This window comes from Stegostoma tigrinum, chromosome 12, assembly GCF_030684315.1.
Source record: "Stegostoma tigrinum isolate sSteTig4 chromosome 12, sSteTig4.hap1, whole genome shotgun sequence".
Taxonomy (NCBI): domain Eukaryota; kingdom Metazoa; phylum Chordata; class Chondrichthyes; order Orectolobiformes; family Stegostomatidae; genus Stegostoma; species Stegostoma tigrinum.
The window spans coordinates 24,836,682-24,849,507 of record NC_081365.1 but is presented as its reverse complement, the minus strand read 5'-3'; the positions used below and the strand labels follow the sequence as shown (position 1 = coordinate 24,849,507).

The window sequence follows — 12,826 nt, the reverse complement described above, 5'->3', positions numbered from 1 at the left end:
AGCAAAAACTGCAGACACTGGAGTCAGAGTCAATACAGTTTGGAGCTGGAGGAACTCAGTAAGTCAGGCAGCATCAGAAAGACCAGGAGATTTGACATTTCGGGTCTAGACCCTTCATCGGCACTGGGGAGGGCAGCTTGGAAGTAAATAAAGGGACGAGAGATGGGACTGGAGGAAGGTGGGTGTGATGGTGATAGATGGATGCAGGTAGGCAGTGGTCAGGATTGGTCAGTGAAAAGGGTGGGGCGGGTAGGTGGGGAAGAAGATGGACAGGTAGTGTCAGGTCAAGGAGGCGGGAATGAGCGGGACGGTTGCTTATGCGACAAGGCCGGGGGTGAGGAGATTTTGTAACTGGTGAATTCTATGCTTAGGCCATCAGGCTGCCGGCTTCCAAGGCAGAATATGAGGCGTTGTTCCTTCAGTTTGCGTGTGGCATCATTGTGGTACTGGAGGAGGCCCAGGGTGGACATGTCACCGTGGGAGTGGGAGGAGGAGACAACATGATTAGCAACCGGAGAGTGTTGTTGATTAGTGTGCTCGGAGTGCAAGTTCTCCGCAAATCTGTCACCAAGTCTACATTTGATCTCACCAATATAGAGGAGGCCACATCGGGAGCAATGGTTACGGTAGACCAGGTTGGAGGATGTACAGGTGAACCCCTGTCAGATATGGAATGTTTGTCCTCCGTCTCGGGTAAAGGTGAGAGGGCAGGTTTAGGGGCATCTGCACCTATCTGCATGCATTCACATCTCATTATTAGTTAAACTTTCTGGAATTAATTTTCCCCTTCCAAATTAATAATTGTGACACATGACACATCAGAAACTCAACTACATTAAACAACTTTGCTCTTCCACCTCTAGTCCAGGTGAATGTATGGTTGCACTTGAGGTAGTCAAAACTTTCTCAATGTTCCTTGTGTTTAGCTGTTATTTATACAGCAGCAATAGGCCTTTCCATGGCGACCAAGGCAAGATGTGCCCTGGACCATCATGGAACACAACTGGAGAATGGTAATCACCAGTTTCTGCTTCAAAATGGCAGCTTTGTGCACAGTGTCAGACAGCACCTTTTGTATCACAGGGAACACTTCTGCACAGGACGCCAGGTATCAGTTTCAGCATGGGCCTGGAGTCACATGTAGGCCAGACCAGGTAAGGACATCAGTTTCCTTCCCTTGAAGGGGGTTTGCAATATTCACGGTCTTTCTGGCCTCGATATAAGGGAGGGTGTAGCATCAGCAAGGGTATCCACGTGAATCAGGACCAGGAGTAGGCTCCTCAAACCTGCCTTTGGTACTCCCTTTCTCAATATTCCTAACACACATGATCCTCTACAAGAAAAAAAATGTCATAAATGGGTTGCAGCTTAGATTTAAACTATGGCTCCTAGTTCTAGGTTTTCCTCCAAGGGGAAACATCCTCTCTACATTCATCCAGTCAAGGCAACTCAGACTTTTATATGTTTCAATCAGGTCACCTTTCAGTCTTCTAAACTCCACTGGTTACAAGTCTAGCCTCTCCAATCTTTCTTCACAAGACAACCTGCTCATTCCTGATATTGGTCTAGTAAACCCTCCATGGTCCACTTCCAATTCTCTTCCTTTAAACAAGTCCTCCAGCTGTGGTTTCATCAGTGCCCTGTATAAAAAGTGATAGAAGGTATCATCAACAGTGCCGACAAGCAGTATTTGCTCAGAAATAACCTGCTCACTGGCACCCAGTTTACATTCTGGTAGGGCCACTTAGCTACTGACCTCATTACAGCCTTTGTTCAAAAATGGTAAAAAAAGAGCTGAATTCCAGAGGTGAGGTGAGTTGAGAGTAACTACCCTTAACATCAAGGCTGAAATTGATGGGATGCGGCATCAAGAAGCCCCAGCAAAACTGGCATCAATGGGAATCAAAGGAAAACTCTCTGCTGGCCCCAGTCATACCTGGAGATAGGAAGATGGTTGTGTTTGTTGGAGGTCAGTCATCTCAGCTCCAGGAGATCCCCAGATAGTGTCCTAGATGCAACCATCTTCAGCTGCTTCATCAATGACCTTCCCTCCATTATTAGATCATAAGACTGGAATGTTCACCAATGATTGTACAGCATTCAAAACCATTCACAACTCCTCAGATACTGAAGCCATCCATGTGCAAAAACTGTAAGACCTGGCTTGGGCTGACTAATAACAAGTAACATTCATACCACATAAATACCAGGTAATGACTCTCTCTAATAAGAGACAATCTAACCATCACCCCTTGATATTCAATTGTGTTACCATCACTGAAGTCACCACTATCAACATCCTGGGCTTACCATTGACAAGAAACTGAACTCGACTACCTGTACAAATACAATGGCTGTAAGAGACTGTAAGAGCAGGTCACAGTCTATAAATGCTGAAGTGAGTAAACTCACCTTCTGATTTCCCAAAGCTTGTCCACAATCTACAATGCTCAAGGGAGGAGTGTCATGAAATAATCCTCCCTCCCTGGAAGAGTGCAGCTCCAACAACGGTCAAGAAGATTGATATCATCCCAGACAAAGCAACATGCTTGTTTGACACTGCATCCACTCCCTCCACAAACGCTCAGTAGCAGCAGTCTACAAGGTGCACTGCAGAATTTCACCAATGATTCTTGGGCAGCTTCTTCTAAACCCATGATGACTACCATCTAGAAGAACAAGGGTAGGACATACATGGGAACACCATCACCAGCAAGTTCTCCTCCCAGCCACTCACCAACCAGAGTGGAAACATTTCACCATTCTTCCAGTATCACTGGGCTAGAGTTCTGGAATTCCCCTCCTCACAGCATTGTGGGTCTACCCACAGCACATGGACTGCAGCAGTTCAAGAAGGCAGCCCACTAACACCATTTCAAGGGCAAGTAGGGATGGGCAATAAATGCTGGTCTCGCTCGCAATGCACCTATTCGAGTCCATTAAAAAGAAATTAAAAATCGAAGCAAAACCTCGTTAGTATTGTATTAAATTTCACATTGCAATAAATAATAACATTTCATTAGCTTTCTTAATTAATTTCCTTTCTGCATACTAAACTTTTGCAATTGCTTGGTTAACTCCTCCTATCTCCTCCTGGAACACCAGGCTATTGTATCCACAATGGCCACTAATCTCATTTCACCTGGGATCTCCTCCAAGCTCATTGACGCCCAACCCTGTAAAGCCCACTTTTAGCTTCTGCACAAAATGTTCAATTAAGACCAATTGCTTCTGCCTGCTCCTGCCCCATGAAACATATTTCTGCCTACCTTGGCTCATTTTCTTCTCCCCTTATTTAGTTCTTACCCACTTCCATCTGGGATTCTTCTGGTATTTTACATCTGTTGCAGAATTTCCAGTTCGTGGGTTCCAGCCACCTCCTCTTCACCATGGACATCCAAACGCTTTAAATATCCATACCCCATCAGGGTGGTCTCAGGGCTCAGATTTTAAAAAATTTCAAACTCCCTTCTCCGCACTGCAACTTTCACAGCCTAGCAAATAAGCCCTGGAATTACTTCTCTAAATCTTTCCACTTTGCTGTCTCCTTTAAGGTATTCCTCAAAGCAGTTCAAACTTTGGTGAATCTTTTGCTTTGCTCACCTAATATTTCCACGTGTGGCTTAATGTCAAATTACAAAGGATGTGTTGTGACATGCCTCCTGTTAGGTCAGAGGAGCAATATAAATGGAGGTCAGCGTTATTGTTGTTCTTGTTTTTGAAACAGCTGAGGAACGATTAGCAAAACCCAAATATGGGAAGTTGTTCCCATTTACAGACTTACAAGCTCATCTCAACTTTTTCAAAAACGTAAGAATTTAACAGTGTAATCCAAATACAGAAGCCTCCATTCAACAGCAGATAAATAAATTTATTACTTGACCTGAACAATCTGCCACCATTGAGTGAATGCCTGCATTTCATTTAATCCAAATTCATTCACCATTCATTGTGCAGACCATTTTAACCCGGGGCACTCCAGCATCAACCTTTTGAACACCTTATAACTGATCACGGAACACAAAACACCATTATATTTTATGTAGCAAAATTCATGCCCTGAAGTGACATGGAGTGCTGTTGCACCTGCATCTCTGCACTGTTAATCCAGAGACCCAGGTCATGTTCTGGGGACTTGGGTTTGAATCCCTTCTTGGCAGATGGCAGAATTTGAATCAGACAAAAGTCTGGAATCAAGAATCTAATGACACAATCTTGAATCTGCTTTTGATCATTAGGAAAAACCATCTGGTTCACTAATGTCCTTTAGGGAAGAAAACTTCTGTACTTACTTGTATTAGAGATAATAGGAACTGCAGATGCTGCAGAATCCGAGATAACAAGGTGTGGGGCTGGATGGACGCAGCAGGCCAAGCAGCATCTTAGGAGCACAAAAGCTGACATTTCGGGCCTAGACCCTTCATCAGAAATGGGAGAGGGAAAGAGGGTTCGGAAATAAATAGGGAAAGAGGGAGAGGCGGATCGAAGATGGATAGAGGAGAAGATAGATGGAGAGAGAAGATAGGTGGAGAGGAGACAGACAAGTTAAAGAGGAGGCAGGGATGGAGCCAGTAAAGGTGAGTGTAGGTGGGGAGGAAGGGAGGGAACAGGTCACTCCAGGGAGGATGGACAGGTCAAGGGGGCGGGATGAGGTTAGTAGGTAGGAAATGGGAGTGCGGCTTGAGGTGGGAGGAGGGGATAGGTGAGAGGAAGGACAGGTTAGGGACGCGGGGGCGAGCTGGGCTGGTTTTGGGATATGGTAGGGGGAGAGGAGATTTTGAGGCTTGTAAAATCCACATTGATACCATTGGAGACAGAAAGGTCCAGGAAGGTGAGGGAGGTTTAGTGATGGTCCAGGTGAACTTAAGATTGGAGTAGAAGGTCCAGGTGAACTAACACCTCCCTCACCTTCCTTGACCTCTCTGACTCCATCTTGGGCAACTACCTAGAAACTGATATCTATTTGAAGCCCACCAACTCCCACAGCTACCTGGAATACACCTCCTCCCATCCATCTTCCTGCAAAGATTCCATCCCCATTCCCAATTCCTTTGCCTCCACTGCATCTGCTCCCAGGATGTGGCATTCCACTCCCATACATCTCAGATGTCCTCATTTTCAAGGACTGCAATTTCCGCCCCGCAGTGATCGAGAACGCCCTCAACTGTGTCTCCCGCATTTCCCGCAACTCATCCCTCACACCCCATCCCCGCAATAACAAGCCTTCCTGCTCCTGAGATGCTGCTTGGCCTGCTGTGTTCATCCAGCTCCACACCTTGTTATTTCTGTACTTACTTGGTCTGGCCTACATGTGAATCCAGACACACAGCAATGTAGTTCACCCCTAATTGCAGTAAATGATGGCCTAGCTAGTGACACCCTCAAACAGTGGATGAGTTCAAGCAAAATCATTTATAAAACTTGAAAATATCCCTAAACATCTTTGTGTAATAATTCTGTTCTGACTGCATTTTAACCAAAGAATAGTTACAGGAGCAATAGCTCATGAAGTGAAAACTAAAATCTACGTTGAATTTCGCAAAATGCATTTGAGCAGATTTATTGCTTGCTGTAAATCATTAACAATCACAAAAGCAAGATATCTGAGATCACAATAACTGATTTCAACATAGACTTTATCAGTTCCATGCCATTAAGCAACAATCTTTAAATGCTCCTGAAATTGGCTGCAATAGACCAGGGACTTTATTGTTATATTTCTATAGAAATTCATCCTAAATGGCATGTTGGTTAAAACCAAAGGGACCGAATTCTTTATCTGTAATCTACTTTGAATGGGAGCCTGCCTCTTCTGGCATGGCAATGAATGTCATCTTCCACTGGGCAGCACAGTAGTTAGCACTGCTGCCTCAGAGCATCAGGGACCTAGGTTCAATTCTACTCTCAGGCGATTGTCCATGTGGAGTTTGCACATTCTCCGTGTCTGCGTGGGTCTGGTTTCTTCCCACAGTCCAAAGATGTGAAGATTAAGTGGATTGGCAATGCTAAATTGCCCAAAGTTTCCAGGGATTTACAGTGTAGGTGCATTAGCCAAGGGAAATGCAGAGTTATAGGGATGGGGGTGATCTGGGTGAGATGCTGTATGGAGGGCCAGTGTTGACTCGATGGACTGAATGGCCTGCATTCACACTGTAGGGATTCTATGAACAATGCTGTATTTTCTTCCTCAGAAGCAGCAGTTTACCTGTTTACAGAGATTATGTAAGGAATCAACCCTCTGTTAAGCATTTTAGCCCAAGAAGAAAATTAGATCAGGTAACAACAGCACCAGAGTGGGAAATAAAAGTCCCATCCCATTCCCTTCTAGTGTGATTTGGAAAACTCAGACCTACAAGAATGTAATGATACTTTTAAATAAATAATTATGTAAAAAAGCATACTTTTTTTTCAAGAAATTACAGAGAGATGTCAATATCGTACTGGGAAAGTGAGAGGTGCTATCTTTGAAGTAGAGATTAAACCAAGTTTGCCTATTGAAGTGAATGCAATTGGAAGGTAATTCTCGCATTGTCCTCGATAGTATTACTCAGTATCACTGAAACTGAATACTTTCACATTTATGTCATTAGCTTTTCTCTTTCTGCTCTGAATTTGTCTGAATTTTTAAATATAGTTATTGTTTTGATCAAGGAAATGTGGCATTTTTGCATGGCAGAGGCCCAAGGACTGCAATGACATGTATAACCAGAGATCTGTTCTGGAGGTTTTAGTTCTGAAATAAATGTTGCCTTGGATAACAGGAGAACTCACTCACTCTTCCTCAAAGAGTCCAACGGGAACTTTCATGCCAAACTGAATGGCTGAACGGGGCATCCATTATGGGGGAGGTGTTAGCCTAAATGGCATTATTGCTAGGTAATTAATCCAAGCGACCCAGAAACCCACTTTCAATAAAAATCTGGAATTAAGGATTTATTGATGGCAATAAAGGCACTGCCAAATTGTCAGGAGAAATCCATCTGGTTCACTAATGTCCTTTAGGGAAGGAAACTGTAGTCCTTACCTGAGATAACAAGGTGTCGAGTTGGATGAACACAGCAGGCCAAGCAGCATCTTAGGAGCAGGAAAGCTGACGTTTCGGGCCTAGACCCTTCATCAGAAATGGCTATTGTCACGGTTGGGGCCAAATTGGGAAGGCTTGAATGTGGACTGTAGTCCATTGGAGATGATCTGGTTCCATAGGCAAGAACTAAGAAAGGTGATGTGACTGTAGTCCCTGGTTTGCTTCAGCACATGGTTGAGCAGTTTCAAGGCCGAAAAGATTACGAGAGAGTTGCAGTGTGAGAGAGATCCCCTGAGGTTTGTCCGGAGGGAGGAGGGTAACTTCTTCAGGGTAGGCATCCTTAGAAGAGGCTTCGCAGTGAGGTTAAAATTGTATCAGAGATAATAGGAACTGCAGATGCTGGAGAATCCGAGATAATAAGGTGTAGAACTGGATGAACACAGCAGGCCAAGGAGCATCTTAAGAGCAGGAAAGCTGACGTTTCAGGCCTAGACCCTTCATCAGAAATAGTCCTGAACCTGAACTGGCCTACATGTGACTCCAGACCCACAGCAATGTGGTTGACACTTAACTGTGCTGAATGAATTAAATAAAAATGCCTTAGTTGTAAGACAGTATCCCTGAAGTATCAACTCATAGCAAACAATTTTATACATTCACGGGATGTGGGCATCGCCGGCTGGGCCAGCATTTATGGCCCATCCTTGGTTGCCCTTGAGAAGGAGGTCTTGGGGGAAATTGTCTGCAATGACAGAATTTTTGTTCCAACAGGGGTTAGACTTGTCGTCTCCAGAAAGATGTCAGAGGCAGCTACATGGTTTGCTGCTTACCAAGACAAGTTGTTTAGAAGGCCCACCTCAGTGCTCTGTGACTTTTTCCTGGTTGTAGTAAAAACAGTAAAATAGAAAACATCCCTCACCTTTCACACCGCGCACTCTCTCTGTGCCGCATCTATTCCAAACAGTGCACCTCCACGTATACCCCAATGGCATCTCATACTCACCAGGTCAATCTACGATCCTCCATCTACCCTTCACGGACTCTATAACAACCTATGCCCCTCCACCCAACTCCCCATGGTCCCTAATATCTAAGCTTCTTATACATTCTTGGTTGAGTATTCAAACACCCGTTAGTCTACTGAAATAGCTGAACCAAGGCATCATATTGCTTGATTAACAGGTTTTTCTCTTAAATCATTTCTCAATTGCTTGATTTTCATTTATATTAGATAAAGAGGTACCAAGAGCTTGTGATTTCTGTTGTTGATACTGTAAAGATTGGTTTGATTGACACTTCTACAGGTCTGTAAAAAGCATATAGCAAGCAATGAACAATGGGCTTTTTTTTAGAAAGCTTTTTCATGCCATAAAAAATGTCATAAGTTGAAATTGAGGCTGTGAGGAGTACTGGGAATGGGTGGAAGTATATAGATTAGTATGAAGGGATTTGGGAGCCATGGAGATGGGTAAAGGGGCATTGATTGTGATGGGGCATATGGGCATGACCTTCCAAAAGTACTTCTCAAAATGGTGTCTCACTCAAACTGTGGCATGTGAAACGTTTGTGGTTCGGCCACATTTGGAGTACTGTGTGCAGTTCCGGTTGCCACATTAACAAAAGGATGTGGACACTTTGGAGAGGGTGCAGAGGAGGTTCACCAGGATGCTGCCTGGTATGGAGGGTGCTAGCTAAGAAGAGAGGTTGAGTAGATTAGGATTATTTTCATTAGAAAGACGGCGATTGAGGGGGGACCTGATTGAGGTCTACAAAATCATGAGGGTTATAGATAGGGTGGATAGCAAGAAGCTTTTTCCCCAGAGTGGGGGACTCAACTCCTCACTTACTTTAACATCCCTACCCTTTCACGGCAGCTTCTCAAGTTGTTTCCTGTGCCATTGGACATTTCACTTTCAGAATATGGCACACTGACAGTTGCCAAATGAGAGATCACAAGATGTTAATCAGGCTACAGTGCACTCTTGCTCAATAGTTAATATGATTAGGTCAGCTGTGTTGACCTCCTGCTTGAGTGAGGAACTGAAACCAAATGATTAGTATTGAATAAACAGGCCTCCAATCACTCAGTTGACCTCTCATTCCAACAATGATGTCCATCCTTTTTCAGAAATTAGAAGTACTGATGCTGCCTTGTTAATACTGAAAGGTCATTGCATAGTTTATTTTCAAATAGCGAGCTTTAGAATCTGCCTTTGCTGCAGTGTGATTGAAGCTCCACCCACAATATCCCCACATTCTTCACCTCCTACACTGGTCAAGATCCCCGTTTTCCCGGTAACCCTGCACCTGTCAGATGAATCCTTCCATGTTTTGACTGATGTCACTGAACCAGAGAACTCTGACTATCAAGGTGCCACTGCCCTTGCTGCCTGTGAACCCTCCAAAGCTCAACAACCCCGTGACCATGGCTTGCCCTGAACACCCACCCCTTCCTCTCAGAGACCATCCTCTCCCATCTCCAATCCTGCCAGATCCCACCATTTGCTCAATGTAGGAAGGATACCATTAAATCAGAAAGGGTGAATTAAAAATTTTCAAGGTTGTAACCAGGACTAGAGAACTTGAATTATAAGGAGAGGCTGGTACTTTCTTTCCCTGGAGCATAGGTGGTTGAGGGATGATCTCATAGAGGTTTGTAAAATCATAAAAAGCATTGATAAGGTGAATAGTGGAGGCCTTTTCCCTAGGACAGGGGAATTCAAAACTAGAGGGCATAGGTTTAAGTTGAGGGAGGATTACAGGGCAACGTTTTCCACGCAGATGGTGTTGTGTATATGGAATGAACTGCTAGAGGTAGTGATAGGTGCAGGTACAGTTACAACATTTAAAAAAAAACATTTGAACAGGTATGCAAATGGGAAAGGTTTAGAGGGATATGAGCCAAACACAGACAAATGGGAGCAGTTCAGTTTGTAAAACTGATCAACATGGATAAGTTGGACCGAAGGGTCTGTATCCATGTTGTATGTCTCCATTGCTCTATAACCAGGCCAATCCCTAGACTTGAGCTGTGCACAACCTCAAAGGTGTCATGGTCCAACCTAGAAACCCCCCTGATTGACAAACACCCCGTAACTCACCATGGCCCATTCCTCAGACAGAGTTTGCTAGACATTCCTGATTGACTATGGTCCATTCCTTGGACTGAATTTGCAAGTTGATTTTGACTGACTGAGCAGTAAGGCCCAGATAGTATATACAGCATATATGCAGGTTCCCTTTTATCCACACTGTTTGCTACTTGCTCAAAGAAGCCCATTAACTCTAATTATTCAAACATTATTTCCTTTGCACAAAATCACATTGATTTGATATTTTTACAGTGCCTTGCTGTAGCTGACTTAATAATAGATGCAGATATTGACCATGATGGATAGTTTGCTAACTGGCACATTTTCTCTGCTTTCTATCTCCCTCCTTTCACAGGTGTCACATTCACTATTTTCTAATGCAATCAGATCTTTCCAGAATGGAGGAAATTTGAGAAAATTAAAACCAATGCATCTGCTACATTCTTTTAAAACCTTACAGTGAATCTATCAAGATCTGGGGACGTGTCAGTTGTTAGGTTAAACAGTTTTCTCAGTACCCTTTCCTGGGGTTTTATTGTTTTAATTTCTATCATCCCTTTCACCTCGTGATTCACAATTATTTCTGAGATGCTATTTGTGTCCTCTGCAGTGAAAATAGATGCAAAATACCTCATTCAACTGCCATTTCCTTTTGCATTATTCATTCTCAAATTAGACTCTTTCACCAGAGGATTAATATTCACTTTGCTTACTCTTTTCCCTTTTAAATACTTGAAGAAATTCTTAGTATTTTTTATATTTCTAACTTATTTTCTCTTGTACTCTTAAGTTCTCCATTCTTATTAATAATTTTATAATTATTTGCTCTTCTTTATACTCTGTTCTATTTTCGGAATTGCAACTCATCTTTGCAGAATAATATACTTTTTCTTTTGGCTCATCTCGGCCTGTACTCACTAGAATTTAGAAGGATGCCAGGGGATTTGATTAAAACATGTAAGGTTCTAACAGGGCTAAACAAACCAGATGCAGAGAGGATGTTTTCCCTCATTGGGAGTCTAGAAACAGCAATACAATCTCAGGATAAAAGGTAAAAACATTTAGGACTGAGGTGAGGAAAAATACCTTCACGCAAAGTTTTGAAGTTATCAAGGGGTATACAGAGAAAACAGGAATATGGCATTGAGATAGAGGATCATCCATGTTCCTACTGAATGATGAAGTAGGCTAACTGGTCTCCTCAACTTCCTAGTTTCTATGTTTCTTTTAATTTGATACTGTCTTTAACTTCACTCGCCACAGATGTGATCTTCCTCCAGTCTTTACTACTGAATGTATCTATTCTAAGTATTCTGAAATATTTCCTTAAATGACTGTTACTGCATTTCTGACGACATCCCTTAATTTTTCAGTAATCAGTAGCAACCTCTGTCTTCATGCCCTTGTAATTATTCTTCTTTAAGTTTAAAACATTTTCATTATCATTTAACGTTTTTGTTTTCTTCCAATTCACAACCTGGCCTAGGTACATTCGTTGCTTCTTTGCTTTTCTTGCCCCATCTCCATTATTTAGCATTGGAGGACTAATTATTTCGTCATTCAATCTCTCCTGTCTTTCTTCCACCCTACCACAGACCTGTCTTTTTTTCTTATCCCATACAACCTTTGATAAAAACAAGTACATCACAAACTTTGCCCATTTTGTATGAATGAACACAGACTTAACACATTAATTCAGTTTCTCTCTTTACTTGTAAGCATTGCCCAACCTAAGCTATTTTCCAGGGTTTTCTGTTGTTAATTTGGATCCTTAGGTGTCTGTTTCATGCCTGAAAAATGGCCAATTTCCAGGTCAAAAATTAATTTCCTTTGAAGTTTCAACACAACCCAGAATGTTAACTATCACCATTACAACATTATATTGTTATGCTGTTACATGCATGAACATCTGTCCAAGTATTACTACAGAGAATTCCTAATTTTATGGCATATATAAAACACAAGAGCCATCTATCCCATCTGTTTGTTCACTTTGCTCATTTCTAAAGGACCAATTAACTTAGCCTTCAGACATCATTGATGGAGCACAATATTCTAAGTTAAAAATTAAATGATCAGAATACCATGAATGACATTTCATATAAGAGGACTGTGGCGAATGGAATCGGAAATAAAAGCATAAAATGTTGGAAATTTGCGACAGATCTGGTGGCACTGTGGAGATAAGAGACAAACATCTCAAACCAGCTTCTACAGATCTGAGTCAGACAGCTTAGAGATGTAACAAGTTTTAAGCAAAGCAGAGAAAGGGCAGAGGGGAGACAAAACAAATAGGAAAGTCTGTGATAGGGTGGAAGACAATGAAGATTAAATGACAAAAAGGACAACTGTGCAAGGTAAAAATACATAATAATGGCACAGGTAAAGAAATACAAGCTGAATCTAGGGGAGGTTTAAGTAAGAAAAGTGGAATCATTTATTTTATTCCTTCATGGGATGTGGACATTACTAGGAAGACCAGCATCTGTTGCCCATTCCTAACTATCCTTGAACTGAGTGACTTGTTATGCCAACCACTGAGGAAGTTAAGAATTAGCCACACTATTATGGACGAGGTATCACATGTAGGCCAGACCAGGTAAGGACAGCAGACTTCCTTCGCTGAAGGATGTTTGTGAACAAAAGTAGGTTTTTTTACAACAAGCAGCAACTGTTCCACGTTTTTTATCACCGAAACTAGCTTGTAACT

The 12,826-nt window shown here is 42.5% G+C and overlaps 1 protein-coding gene across 1 annotated transcript in view; it reads right to left on the bottom strand.

Moving 5' to 3' along the window:
* The window catches only part of LOC125456773 (melanocortin-2 receptor accessory protein 2-like), a 34,493-nt gene that overhangs the window by 6,148 nt on the left and 15,519 nt on the right, over positions 1–12,826 (bottom strand). The gene's annotated exons all lie outside the window — the stretch shown is intronic.